A 14,059-nucleotide genomic window follows, 5' to 3' on the forward strand; every position below is an offset into this window, starting at 1 on the left:
ACATATGCTTTTAGCAGCAGACTTAAAGCAAGCAGTGTCACACTTCATGAGTAGCTATTATACTCTGACAATTTCACTAGAATTTCACTAATTTTCTTTCTATCCGGAGCATCGGGGCAAAAGTATAGCTAACTCAACAACTTTCATAAATACAGACCTCAATTAACAGAACTAGAATTTAACATCCATTGAAACATAATATTGTTCCCTCTAAAATTACCCTCACCTCCACCAAACACAGCCAATCAAAACTAATTTGTTTGCAAAGTAAGTCTGGTCAATTGACCACGCAGGCTTCTCCAAACTGGCTGAAGGGGAACTCCTCAGGAGTCTGACGGAATTCCCAAAAGGCCTCTCAAGGCCAGGAAAGCCATGCCAAAGGCCTGCTATCAGGCTCCGCATTGGTGGATTTTTCTCTTCTAGAGGTCCCCAAGATATTGAGATTCCTGCACATGACAGGAGACAGTCTTTTCCATTCCCCTGATAAGGCTGCTCAGAACCCAAGAGTCTTCAATTTCTGGGGGGACCAGGCAGAGACAAAAAGGAAAATGCTTCAATTCTACCCACAGATGTAGTTTACCAAATTGCTATAAAACAAATCATAACCAACTTGAGGGGAAGGGCTTCCCTATATCTGGAAAACACAGATCAAAACCAGTGCCATTCCAGACAAAACCCGTAAAAATTATAACCATATTTACCAGTTCACTCAGTAACCAATCCTTCTGTTAACTTTTTATGAAGCCATTGGGTCTTCCATTAAGATTCTTTAAGTTCTTACCCAGTTAGGCAGTATAATCTGAAATTCTTCAGAGACATGTTGTCAACAGGTCCTTCTGAGGCAGGAGATAGATGGGCCCCAGGATGAGCAGTCTGGAGTTTGTCCCCTGTGGACAGATACTCCAAGATGAAATTAACAGGAGAATAATAGAAGACACTGAGCCCTGCCCAGATAAAAATAGAGACCATATATTTCTCATTCTTGAGGTCAAGGAGACCTTCCCACATATACATGCACAGAAAAGCTCCTTGGAGGTCAAAAGGGGAGTGATATCAACCTACCCATAGGTCTCTTCGCTGGAATCCATCTTGGCTAAGAGATGCGCACACACACATGGGAGGATCCTGAGATATACCAAATATGGACTCAGAACCAGGCAAAGCAAGATGATTGGCCAAAGGAAACCTGAAAGAAATGCCCCACGTAAGTGATATAAACTACCACGAGGGCGCAACTCTCTCCGAGTCCACCCGTGTGTCTATCCACACGTACTCTTTTTCCTCCTAATAAACGCTTTACTTGTTTCACTACTTTCCGTCTTTGTAGGAATTTATTTCTGCCTAACTTCAGTCTCTGGCCAGGAACCAAAATGCTGCTTCAAGCCAGTGCAGGCTGAGGCCACTGGAGATCACATCCTATGAATCTTCCTTAAGATGAAGCATTTTTGCAAAAGCATCAGAATAAAACAATAACTGTCTATAAAAGACGAGACTTAAAAAGACACGGTTAAGCACTTGATTATGATGTTATTGATAAAGAAACTTGGTTACAATAACTAGAATTATGACTGATCATAATTTTAACCCTTAAAAACCTTAACCTCTGACAAAAACCAAAAAGCAAGTAATTGTGCATTTCCTGATTGGAAAACTTAGGCTTTAGTCTTCCTCTCCTATGAAGGCAAGGGTAGGTAAACTTAGACCCCCCCACCAGTAATTAGCGTTCCAATATTTTAACCTATTTGAAATGACCCAGATAGTCAATGAATTCTCTTCATTCCACCTAGTTTAGTTACCAAAATCTGGAAAGACTATTTTAGATAGACATTCCCCAAACATAATCATTTCTCTATAGAGTTTACCTAAAAGCTCTTTTTTTCTCCTTTGCTCTTAGACATCACATGTTCCACAGAGCTCAGATTATTTACATCTCAAAGGCACAACAGAAATAACAATTCCAATAGCAGAGCCATGAGAGGCCACTGGTCTCCAGATCTCTCGGCAGCCCCCCTTCAGCAAGAACGGCCACCACAGGGCCCTACATACTAGTAGACAGCCAACTCGGGATTTCCCTGTAATTTTCGGGATCACCCCTGGAACTTTTGGGTCCCAAGTGTTAGTGGATGACCACCTCAGGATTACACCCTCAACTTTTGGGTCCCACATGCTAGTGGATGGCCCCTGCAGCTTTCCATTCCCCATCCTGTATTTGCCGACCAACATCTCGGTGCTCACGGGAGTTTTCTCGGTCTCCTGGCTGCTCTGTCAATTGTTGGGTTGCACCCCACAGGCCTACAAGGCCTGTGCTTGCCCAGCTTCAAGACCAAAGAAAGAGCCCGGAGTCAGCAACAGAGACATCAGTGGTGTAATGGAGGGGGGAGCTTACACGTCTGAAGCAAGGTCCTGGAGTGACACCCCACCACCTTGTGTGGCGGACACCAGGCAGGACGTGGCAGCAGGCTTCACTCCCGGGGAGAAGGGGAGGTTACCAGTTATAGGGAATTGATGTCAGGTGGGCTCATTAGTTACCAGGGAAACCAGCAGAGGGGCACGCCCCTCACGGCCCCTTTGATAAGAACAATAACCAGCTGGGGCCTGGGGCAAGTACATAGGAAGGTGAGTCAGGTGAGTAAGATATAGGAGAAGCAGGCACTGGTCGGGCAGGGGATGTACAGAGAGCAAGAGAACAGCCACCTTGAGTGGCCTGACCATAGAAAGTTCCTTAAAAAACTAAAAATAGAACTACCATATGATCCAGCGAGTCCACTCTTGGGTATATATCCAGAAAAAATGAAAACACTAATTCAAAAGGACACATGCACCCCAATGTTCCTAGCAGCATTATTTACAATAGCCAAGACATAGAAACAACCCAAGTGCCTATCAACAGACAATTGGTTTAAGATGTGGTGTATATATACACAAGGGAATATTACTCAGCCATAAAAAAGAATGAATAATGCCATTTTCAGCAACATGGATGGACCTAGAAATTATCATACTAAATGAAGTCAGACAGAGAAAGACAAATATCATGATATTACTTACATGTGGAATCTAAAATATGATGTAAATGAACTTAATTACAAAACCGAAAACAGACTCATAGACACAGAAAACAAGCTTAAACAAGCTTATAGTTACCAAAGGGGACAGAGAAGGAGCAGAAGGATAAATTAGGAGTATGGCATTAACAGATACAAACTACTATATATAAAATAGATAAGCAACCAGGATTTATTGTACAGCACAGGGAACTATATTCCATATCTTGTAATAACCTATAATGGAAAACCTGAAAAAATTATATATATATACACACATATATAACTGAATCACTTGCGGTACACTTGAAATTTACACAATATTGCAAATCAACTATACTTCAACTTTTTTGAAAAAAGGTTAAAAAAAAAACGCTGCTGTTTTGCCACTTACTTTAGATAATGTACCTGTTGGACTGCACCCTGTAGGCCTGCAAGCCTTGTAGCTGCCCAGCTGAGAGACCGAAGAACCCGCCGCAGAGACACCAACAGAGGCATCAACTGTTTCTTGGACAGGGGATTTTACACGTCCAGAACAAAGGTCCTGGAGAGATACCCCACCATGGACGGCGAACGGCAGGCAGGAAGTGGCAGCGCTACGCTAGGGCGAGGTTGGCTCCCATTTATAGGGGGAACTGACGTCAGGTTGGCTCATCAGTTACCAGGGAAACCAGCGGCTGGGGCAGTGGGCAAGCACGTAGGCAGTTACTGATTAAGCCGTATAATTAAGAGGACTGGCTACTCATGTGAGTGAAGCCCGGACTGGTCAAGCAGGGCAAGTCCAGTGAGCAGGAAAATGGCCATCTTGAATGGCCTGACCACACAGTACCTAACCTTTCAGAGCCTGTTTCTTTTCTTATTAAATGGAAACAACAGCTATCTCATAAAGTTTGCAAAGGATTCAAACAGATAAGGCATACAAAGTATTTGTCACATTGCCTTACTCGTGAGGAACATTTATTAAGCTCTACTGATTTTATTATTACAGAGAACACTAACTTTACATTTGTGGATTTGTGGAGTTCATGATTTGAAATAATCACTTAAATTTCAAAGAAAATAAGAAGAAAAATTCACAGTAATACAAGGCCCACGTGTCTCTGCTCAACAAAGCCACGTTTAAAAGTGATTATCTGCATCACCTGACCCACTAACCCTCTAACCCAAACATCTTCCTGAAACACAATAATAATGAAAGCAAAAAAGCAAACCAGAAAGTGAGATATGTTTAGCAATGTACCGTAAATTGAAAAGGAAGGAAGAAAGGATTAAAGTACAGGGGAAGCATTACACAGAGGTTTGCTATGAAGCAGCAACTAAGCTGGCTTGAAGAAGTCTCTGGCCAGACTAAAGGCAAATTCCGTTAAAAATTGCAAAACACGAGTCACAAGTATAAGGATGCGCTCTAAATATTTTGGCCATGGTGAAACAAGAAAAATAGAGCATTTAAGAGAAATTACAGAGTTGCAATGCTGTGTTGGAGTCAAAACTTACTACCAATAAAGTCCCGTTGTTTTTGCTCATATAGCATGTTCCCAGAGGCAGTTAAGGGACTGCTGCTGTCAGAGCAATCAAAAGTTAGTATCCATCTTCCCTTGCAAACACCCCATTTGCCCTAATGGGTTTTCCCCAGCCTTTTCCATACCACACCTAAGAATAAATCCTGAAAACAAAGAGGAGATGATAGGCACCCTGGCCTCACAGATTCTCAGTCTTCCACTCCCGGGGTGGAGCCAGCCGCCACTGCAGAGAGAAAAGACTGAAGGCACCAGGGTGTCAACATCACTCTCGCCATAGCTGGTACCCACCAAGCTGGGGCAAAAAGCACCCGCAGCCAGGGGTCCCGACAGTATGTCACAGACCTTCTCTCTCCCCTTTCCTCCCACTGTTTCAACTTATGTGTTGGGTTAGGCAAAAATTTTGAAAATGAAGACAGAGGCTGAGGGAAAAAGAACAAATCTAGTACCTTGCACCTGGGGTCCAGGTGTGCCCTCCACCACCACTGGAGAGCTGAAGGGGGTCTGCTTAAATAGTAATCTTTTCAACAGTTTCTATCAGCCTTGCCTACTTTAGGTTTTGTTGCTCTGAAGCAAAGACCCTATTCACTGTCCGGTGGTAAAATGTCTGTGTTTGGGTCTGTGCAATTCCCCAAAGCTGGACTTGAGCACCTCTTAAAATGCAGTGAACAGTTCCTCGAAATTCCCTAGAGATGTTGTTGCTGGTTTCCTGTTCTGATGGCTGTCCTTCAATGCCAGTCCTAATGAGCTCAGGCCTGAATGTTGCCAGCTGCCCCTGATAAACACGCCAGCCTCTGTGCTGCCGTGCACAACCCCCCAAGAATAATCTTTGCAACCTGTACCTTCGGGGGACCCTCTTCACACACACTCCCAGGCTCCTCGGCTGAGTCTTCTCACCTCCTACCTTCCAGCTCCCACTATTGTCTTCAGTTATGGAGATCACCTTTCTGGCCACACCTCCTTGCCCTTCCGACCACTGTCATGATACCTGCCATCCCCCTGCCTGTGGCTAGCTCCTACCTCCCTGCCTCTACTTCTCCATCAAACCACAATCCTACTGCCTGCAGAGTTTTGCCTGGGACTCATCTTTAATCACAGGTGAACTTCCTCTTTTCTGTACCTTGGACTGCAGCCTAAGAGCCTCAGAGCTCTAAGACGGCTCGGGGAGACCACGCATTTTCTCCAGTCGTTCTCAAAGTGCGCTTGTAAACACCTGTAACAGAATCATCTGGGAACCGGTTAAATGCAGATTCCTGCACCTCACCCCACAACTACTACATAAAAATCTTTAGGAAATAAGCCCCCAAATATACTTTTTAAACAATTTCCCCAGGTCATATGCCCATTCAATATGAGACCCATAGACTTCTCCAACCTCCTCATTTGATAAATAATGACTTCCATTCACTGAGCGTGGACTGACTGCCAGACACTTTACATGCTGTAACTTATTTAATCCTCACAATGTCCTTATGAGATGAGGGCTATTCTTTACTATTATCGTCTCTAGTTTACAGATAAGGAAGCCGAGTCTCCTTCTCGAAGTTAATTAATTCACCTAAGATCATACTGGAAGTGGCAGAGACAGGACTCACACCCCAGTATGACTCAGAGGCTGCAGAATGAAAGCCTGGCCAGGTCACATTTAGAAGTTTACATTCCATTCTAATCCTGTACTACGAGAGTGGCATTGACATGCCTGCATTCAGCCAGGGGAGCAAGAAAGTGAGAGTACTTGATGAGTTCATGTAGATACTGGGCCTGGATGATTCAGAAAAAAGCATAATGTCAATATTTCTTCAGCAACAGAAACTTTTGGTCTTGTTCATTTCAGATCCTGGCCTCTACTTCCCACTTCCCTTGCACAGTAGGAATAGTCTCAAGGAGACTAAAAAAAAGACAAAACACCCCACCCAGCCCAGCAAGTGTTTTCATCATGCCCGGTGGAGAGTGTTTCTGTGATGATGAACAGCTTCATTACCTCTTCAATAAGGCCCTTTGTTAGTAACTGCTTTTGAGGAAATTGCAGTCTGGGGTTCATCTCAAACACCACTCAGAGATATGAGCAAGGTCCCCCAAGTATAATTCAGATGTTTCTAAGGTAAGCAATCTTTCAGATGATACAAATCCCCTCTGAAAATTAATTAAGCTCACAAGTGTTCTCCGACGGCATTGATTTCATCTCAATCTATCCCTTCCTTGCATATTATAAATACTGTCTGATTGAAAAACAGGCAAAACAAAGGTAATTTGGTAGTTGTTTCATTAATTTAGTGGGTGGATACAGAGATCTCGAATAACTGAATTAAGTGTTCACTTACTGGTTCGAGCCAAAATGCTAAAAACTGTTGCCTACAGTGGATTAAAACCCAAAAACAAGTCTAGACTCATTTGATAGGGCTTCAGGGCTCAATGAGACTTATTTTTATTTGAAGGAAAGAAAAAATGAATCATCACCTCCCTACAGGGTTCTCCTTTGCCCACAAAGCCTAGGATCGTGAAACACACACTCCCTTGATCCAAGCTTTGCCAACACAAGGTGGGCAGGGTGAGGTGGGGCAACGGCCTGGAGTAGAACTTTGGATCTGAGGAGGAAAGGAGCCAAAATTATAATAGTTTATTTCATCTTAGCATTTCTGAGGTTCAACTTGTGCTAAGACATTTTTTTCCCCACATAGTATGATCTCTTTTGTGGATTTCACTTCCTCTGCTATCTCTTAAAAGCCAGTGGGTTTTGGCTTCATATTTCTATACATGGGTCTCTTGGGCAATTTCATCTACTCCTAGAACATTAATTACTCCAAGTTGACGATGCCTAAATCTTTGTTTCTGGCAAAATCTTTGTCTCCTGAGCTTCAGATCCAAAAGTCTAAATGCTTCATGGGCATCCTTGAATATCCCACAGACCCTCATATTTACCACATCCAGTCCTGAACTATGTTTCCCCACGATCATTGTAAGCACCCAAGCCAGGCATCTGGTCATGATAATAACACCTTCCCTTTTCCTATCAAACCAATCAACCTGCCAGCCAACCAGACACATACTGTCTCCGAACTCTTTCTCAGACTTACCTCCCCTTCCTTTCCATCCTCTTAGCGCATCTCAGCTCAGGACTCATCCTGCCCTAACTAAATAATTTCACCAAGCTTCTCCCTGATCGCTCTGTCTCTAGTCTCTCACCCTTCAGACCATCCTCCTCCACATGGCCCTGAGGCCTCAGTTCCTCTCTTCACAGGCCTCTGCACATTGCTAGTTGAGCGTCCTCACAGCATGGCAGCTGGCTCCCCCAGAGTAAAGTTGTCCAAAAAACCAGGTGGAAGCTGTAATGTATTTTATAAGGTAGCCTAGCAAGTCTCACATCATCTCTTCCACAGTATTCTACTGGTTACACAGATCAGCCCTGCTCCCATGTGGGAAAGGACCACAAAAGACCATGATTACTAGGAGGTGAGGATTATTGTTGGCTATCCTGAAGGTTGGCCACCACGTTGGAAAACACAAATGTCTTCTCACATATCTGAGGGAGGTCTCATTTCTATTCTTGTTGATTTTCTTTTCTTATACTAACACTCTCTGACAACCAGTGTCTTCTGTGTAGTAGGCTTCCTAATGATGAATATCTTGTGGCGTCCTTGCCAGGCTTCTCTGGAGGGCCCTGTGGGGCCTCCCACTGCAGAGTCCCAGATATGGGAACTTTAACTCTGGCTCAACCTCTTTCGTCATTGCTTCAGTATCTCCCACCAGCAGCCAAGGTCGCAGCCTTTCACTACTGACGCTCCTACACCCAGAAAGCGTCCCTCCTTGGTGGGGATAGACAAACTGGGCCAAGCTACCTTCTGTTGTGTCTTCCCAACTCTTGGAAAGCTCATGTTTCCTTGACATGCCAAGTGTCAACATGCGGGCACTCTACTGCTGTCCTATCTCTCCGATCCACCTCGTCGCTCCAGTTCTCATTTCCCCTGCTCAGACAAGCACAGAAACATGAGAGCAAGTTGTTCAAATGAGGAACAAAAGTAATCCAGTCTTCCCTTCTTGAAAACACCAACTATCTTCACAGATGTTTTTCTTGGAGCCTTACCTCCCTGTGTGTGGGGAGGGAAAATTCCCCCAAATCCCAGAGGACAATGATGACTCTTTCCTGCTTCTCCGGCTTCTCTCACAGACCAGGAAGGAAGACAGTGGTGATTAGTGGTAGTGGGGCTGATTTGACTATTTTTTCATAAACAAACCCTATAAGGAGGTTTCGGACTTCAACTCAAGGCTGTTCGTTTTCAGCTTTCTCTAGAATGTGGGAGTATTTAGCAACTTTGGTTTTCAGTTTGGGAGCAGTTTCATTCAACTTAAGCATAAATAATATTCAATCAGCCATGTAAAAGAATCACATCTGATTTTGAGTAAGACTTTCTTTGTACCTTATCTTCTCTTTTGCCTCCTATGACATTTTATTTTTTTTTTTTTTAATTTTTTTAACATCTTTATTGGAGTATAGTTGCTTTACAATGGTGTGTTAGTTTCTGCTGTATAACAAAGTGAATCAGCTATACATAAACATATATCCCCATATCTCCTCCCTCTTGTGTCTCCCTCCCACCCTCCCTATCCCACCCCTCTAGGTGGTCACAAAGCACCGAGCTGATCTCCCTGTGCTATGCGGCTGCTTCCCACTAGCTATCTATTTTACATTTGGTAGTGTATATATGTCCATGCCACTCTCTCACTTTGTCCCAGCTTACCCTTTCCCCTCCCTGTGTCCTCAAGTCCATTCTCTATGTCTGCGTCTTTATTCCTGTCCTGCCCCTAGGTTCTTCAGAACCTTTTTTTTTTTTTTTTTTTAGATTCCATACATATGTGTTAGCATACAGTATTTGTTTTTCTCTTTCTGACTTACTTCACTCTGTATGACAGACTCTAGGTCCATCCACCTCACTACAAATAACTCAATTTCGTTTCTTTTTATGGCTGAGTAATATTCCATTGTATAAATGTGCCACATCTTCTTTATCCACTCATCTGGCCTCCTATGACATTTTAGAATGCTTCTCTGATACTTGAACAAAGAAGCCTTTCAAGTCTACCTGAGAGCCTTCTTTGGTGACTTAAGCTAAATCAAGGAGAGTAAGTAAGTTGTACCTTAGATATCAATTATGTGATTCTCCCTGGCTACTTGGAAAAGTGTACTGACCACTGCAAGACCGACTGTAGACCCCATGGTAAAGTGAGTCTTGATCAATTAGCAATGTCTGCCAGGAGTATAGGTTGGAGGGAAGAGACAATAGTCATGTTGAATATTTGCTGGCCAAATTCAAGGGGTGGGATAGGGAGGATGGGAGGGAGACGTAAGAGGGAGGAAATACGGGGATATATATATGTATAGCTGATTCACTTTGTTATAAAGCAGAAACTAACACACCATTGTAAAGCAATTATACTCCAATAAAGATGTTAAACAAAAAAATGTGTTAATTGTCCTCAAACAGGCTAAGCATTCAAGTCACTTAGGAAGCTATTTTTTTTTTTTTTATAAGAAGCGAAATGGCTTCCATCTTTTTTTTTTTAATTTTTTTTTTTTATAAATTTATTTATTTATTTTATTTTGGGTGTGTTGGGTCTTCGTTTCTGTGCGAGGGCTTTCTCCAGTCCCGGCGAGCGGGGGCCACTCTTCATCGTGGTGCACGGGCCTCTCACTGTCGCGGCCTCTCCCATTGCGGAGCGCAGGCTCCAGACGCGCAGGCTCAGTAGTTGTGGCTCACGGGCCTAGCCGCTCTGCGGCATGTGGGATCTTCCCAGACCAGGGCTCGAACCCGCGTCCCCTGCATTGGCAGGCAGATTCTCAACCACCGCGCCACCAGGGAAGCCCCAGGAAGCTATTTTTTAAAAATTAAAATTGCATAGAAAACAAACTTATGGTTACCAAAGGGGAAACGGGGGGGGGGGATAAATTAGGAGGTTGGGATTAACATATACACACTACTATATATAAAATAGATAATCGACAAGGGCCTACTGTATAGCATAGGGAACTATATTAAATATTTTGTAATAACCTATAAGGGAAAAGAATGTGAAAAAGAATATATATATATATATATATATATATATAACTGAATTACTATGCTGTACACCTGAAAGTAACACAATATTGTAAATCAACTATACTTCAATTTAAGAAGAAAATTAAGATTGCTAGGTCCTGACCCAAAAGCATAGGATGTTATTTTGTTATAAATTTCGTCTTTGGAAAAAACTGGTTTGTCCAAGGACACACAATAAGCCTTAAGCTGGCAAAACCAAGTATCAAATATTTATCTTCTGTCTTCAAATACAACCAGACCATTTTATACCCCTAAAAGCCTGTTCCACAGAAAACTTTCAGCTGTATCTCATATGATCCATATTGTGCCACATAGTGACGTAATGAAGGCTAATCAAAGACTGCTGTGTGAGGGTTTGAGTGTGTATGTGTGAGTTTTGTCAAACACAGAGTTAGAAGGTGAAGGTCCAGATCTGCAAGGCCCTGAAAGGAACAAGGTTTGTTCCAGTTTGTCAATATCTTATTGCAAAGAAATGAAGGAGAGAGAACATCACAACCTGACAATAAAAAGAAGCTTTAAAAAACAAAGTCTTTGGGGACTTCCCTTGTGGCACATTGGTTAAGAACCCGCCTGACAATGCAGGGGACATGGGTTTGAGCAATGGTCTTGGAAGATCCCACATGCCACAAAGCAACTAAGCCCGTGCGCCACAACTACTGAAGCCTGCGCACCTAGAGCCTGCGAGCCACAACAAAGAGAAGCCACCACAATGAGAAGCCCGTGCACCGCAATGAAGAGTAGCCCCCGCTCGCCGCAACTAGAGAAAGCCTGCACGCAGCATCAAAGACCCAACACAGCCAAAAATTAATTAATTAATTAATTTTTTAAAAAAAGTCTCTGGAAAACAAGGTTGCTGATGAAGTAGAATTTCACTTATTTTAGGCTTCTCAACCCTCCCTATCTAATCATATTAATTTGGGTTATGCATGCACTTGGGGATGACCACACCAATCAAGGCCACCATATACCTCATGCTCTGCCCAAAGGCACAAAAATATGGGAGAAGGTACCCCAACATCCTCTAATGTTATGGCCTTTCCTAATTCTGCCACCAAAAGGAGACACTGTTTCCTAGCTAACGTTAAGCTGTAGATGTGCTAATAAACGACGTGGTGGGAATCCTTTCACAATGTCTGCATACATCAAATCACCACTATGTACGCTCTAAATGTCTTACAGTTTTGTCAATTATACCTCAACAAAGCTGAAAACATTAAAAACTAAAGAATTAACATTAAGATGCAATATAAGTTAGAGCAGTACTTCAAAACTTTATTATCGCGAATTACTGTCTGGGGATTTTGTTAAAATGCAGATTCTGATTCAGGAGGTCTGGGGCCTTGAGAGTCTGTATTTCTAACTGGCTCCCAGGTGATGCTAATGCAGCAGGAGGCCTGCCCACAGTCTGCGTCGTAAGTTGCTAAAGTAGACTCTGATACCACCACTTAAGATGAGAAATGGCCGCTTCTCCATCACTAACTAAGGTAACACATTGACAGGAATCAGAGGCCACAAGACCCGAATAATTAGAACAAAATATAAACAGTTCTTGTGAAAAAAAGAAAAAATCCTTTACATGTTGCTTCATTTAAAATGTAGGGTCACCCGAAGGTGTTTTTGGATCCCAGACTGACAAGGAGGGCTCTGGGAGCTATAAAATTTAAGGCAGTTTTCCTGAAACCATACAGCTGGGACAAATAAGCATCTCAAGCATCAACTGACATCCATGCCTCAACAGTTCCCTTTGCTTGGATCTACACCATGAGCTGCCATTGCAGGATCCACGTGCGGGCAATCATGAATAACCTCTTAAAACTGGGAAATGAGAGGACCAGGGACCAGTGGGGAATTGGGAAATAAAACATCCCCTGAGAGTTAAACTCAAAGTGAACCGAAACAGAGACGTGCAAAGTCACCTTAAAAAGACAGAAAGCCTCCTAAACCGATAACATTTAACTCTAATCTAGTTGGAGAATGATCACATCTAAAGAAAGTCTTAATCATGAGGGGGAGGGGGCCATAGAGGCCTGCAAAAAGCCAAGTCACAGACACTAATATCGTCTCTGCTTAATTAAGGGAGAGAAAGCCCTGATTCACGAATGTGGCACCTCAGGTAAACAGACTGTATCTCTATCAACATGATGGAGATGGAGAGGGATATATCAGACATGCAGGACCTGGTGCTGCATAACAGGGGTTGGTAAACTATAGCTCAAAGGCCAGATCCTGTTTTGTAAATAAAGTTTTATTGGACCACAGCCATGTCCATTCATTTACCCATTATCTATGGCTCCTTTTGCATTATAACGGCAACAGTGTGTAGTCTTGACAAAGCCTAAAATATTTACTCTCTGACCCTTTACAGAAAAAGTTCGCCAACCTCTACCATAAAACTTTTCAATCATTTCAATCCTGTTAATAATTCCCCTTACTCTGATCTCATGCTCACTAAGCAAACTTCTGATTATAATTTGACTTCCTGGGTAGTATACCAACAAAGGAGACAGTGACTTGGCCATCTATTATTTCTAGCTGTACCTGCAGTTTAGGTTTTCTGGGGATTTTTTTTTTTTTACGTCAATGTCTGGGGCCTTGGCTTACATGAATCACTCCCATGAGTGATGATTCCTTTCTAAATTTGCTAAAAAACAAACAAACAAACCAACAAGAACCAACAGGGACTTCCCTGCACTCCAGTGGTTAAGACCCTGTGCTTCCACTGCAGGGGGCGTGGGTTCAATCCCCGGTCACGGAACTAAGATCCCACATGCCATGCGGTACAGCCAAAAATAAATTTAAAAAATTAAATATTAAAGAAAAAAAACCCCAACATTTTTTTAAGTCTATAAGACTAAGGGCTAGATGTCTAGATTGTAGTGGGTTCACTTTTCTTCTTGTTAAAATACATTTTTAATAATTCTGATCAAGACTTTTGGGAGTTAAATGCAAGCAGCGAGCCTGGGCCCAATTCCCCATCCTACAAGGAGAACATTTTCTTTGTTTTCCCCAGGAGCAAAGCTCACAAATCTACTGCTTGCTCCTACACAGGGAGCCCAGTATTCTATATCTTCAGCCTCATTCACTGCTTTGTCATTGTGTTCCATTTCTGGTTCACGTAAGTCTTTACCTTATTTTTCAACTCGACTTTGCCTTTTGATCCCTTTTCGTATTTTTGGTTCATATTTTATATTCTCATATATTTGGATTGAAAGGGGAGTGTCTTCTTACAAACATCCTATAACAACTTGACCAAAAACCCCCCTTGCTGACCTCCAATAGGATTCTTTTATTTAGTCTAATTGACTGGATATTTTATTACTCATTATTCAACCAACATTTATTGAATGTATACTATGCTCTCTGTAGGAACTATGTTCTGCTTTGAAGATTCAGAGGTGACATA

Source organism: Balaenoptera ricei, chromosome 16, assembly GCF_028023285.1.
Source record: "Balaenoptera ricei isolate mBalRic1 chromosome 16, mBalRic1.hap2, whole genome shotgun sequence".
Taxonomy (NCBI): domain Eukaryota; kingdom Metazoa; phylum Chordata; class Mammalia; order Artiodactyla; family Balaenopteridae; genus Balaenoptera; species Balaenoptera ricei.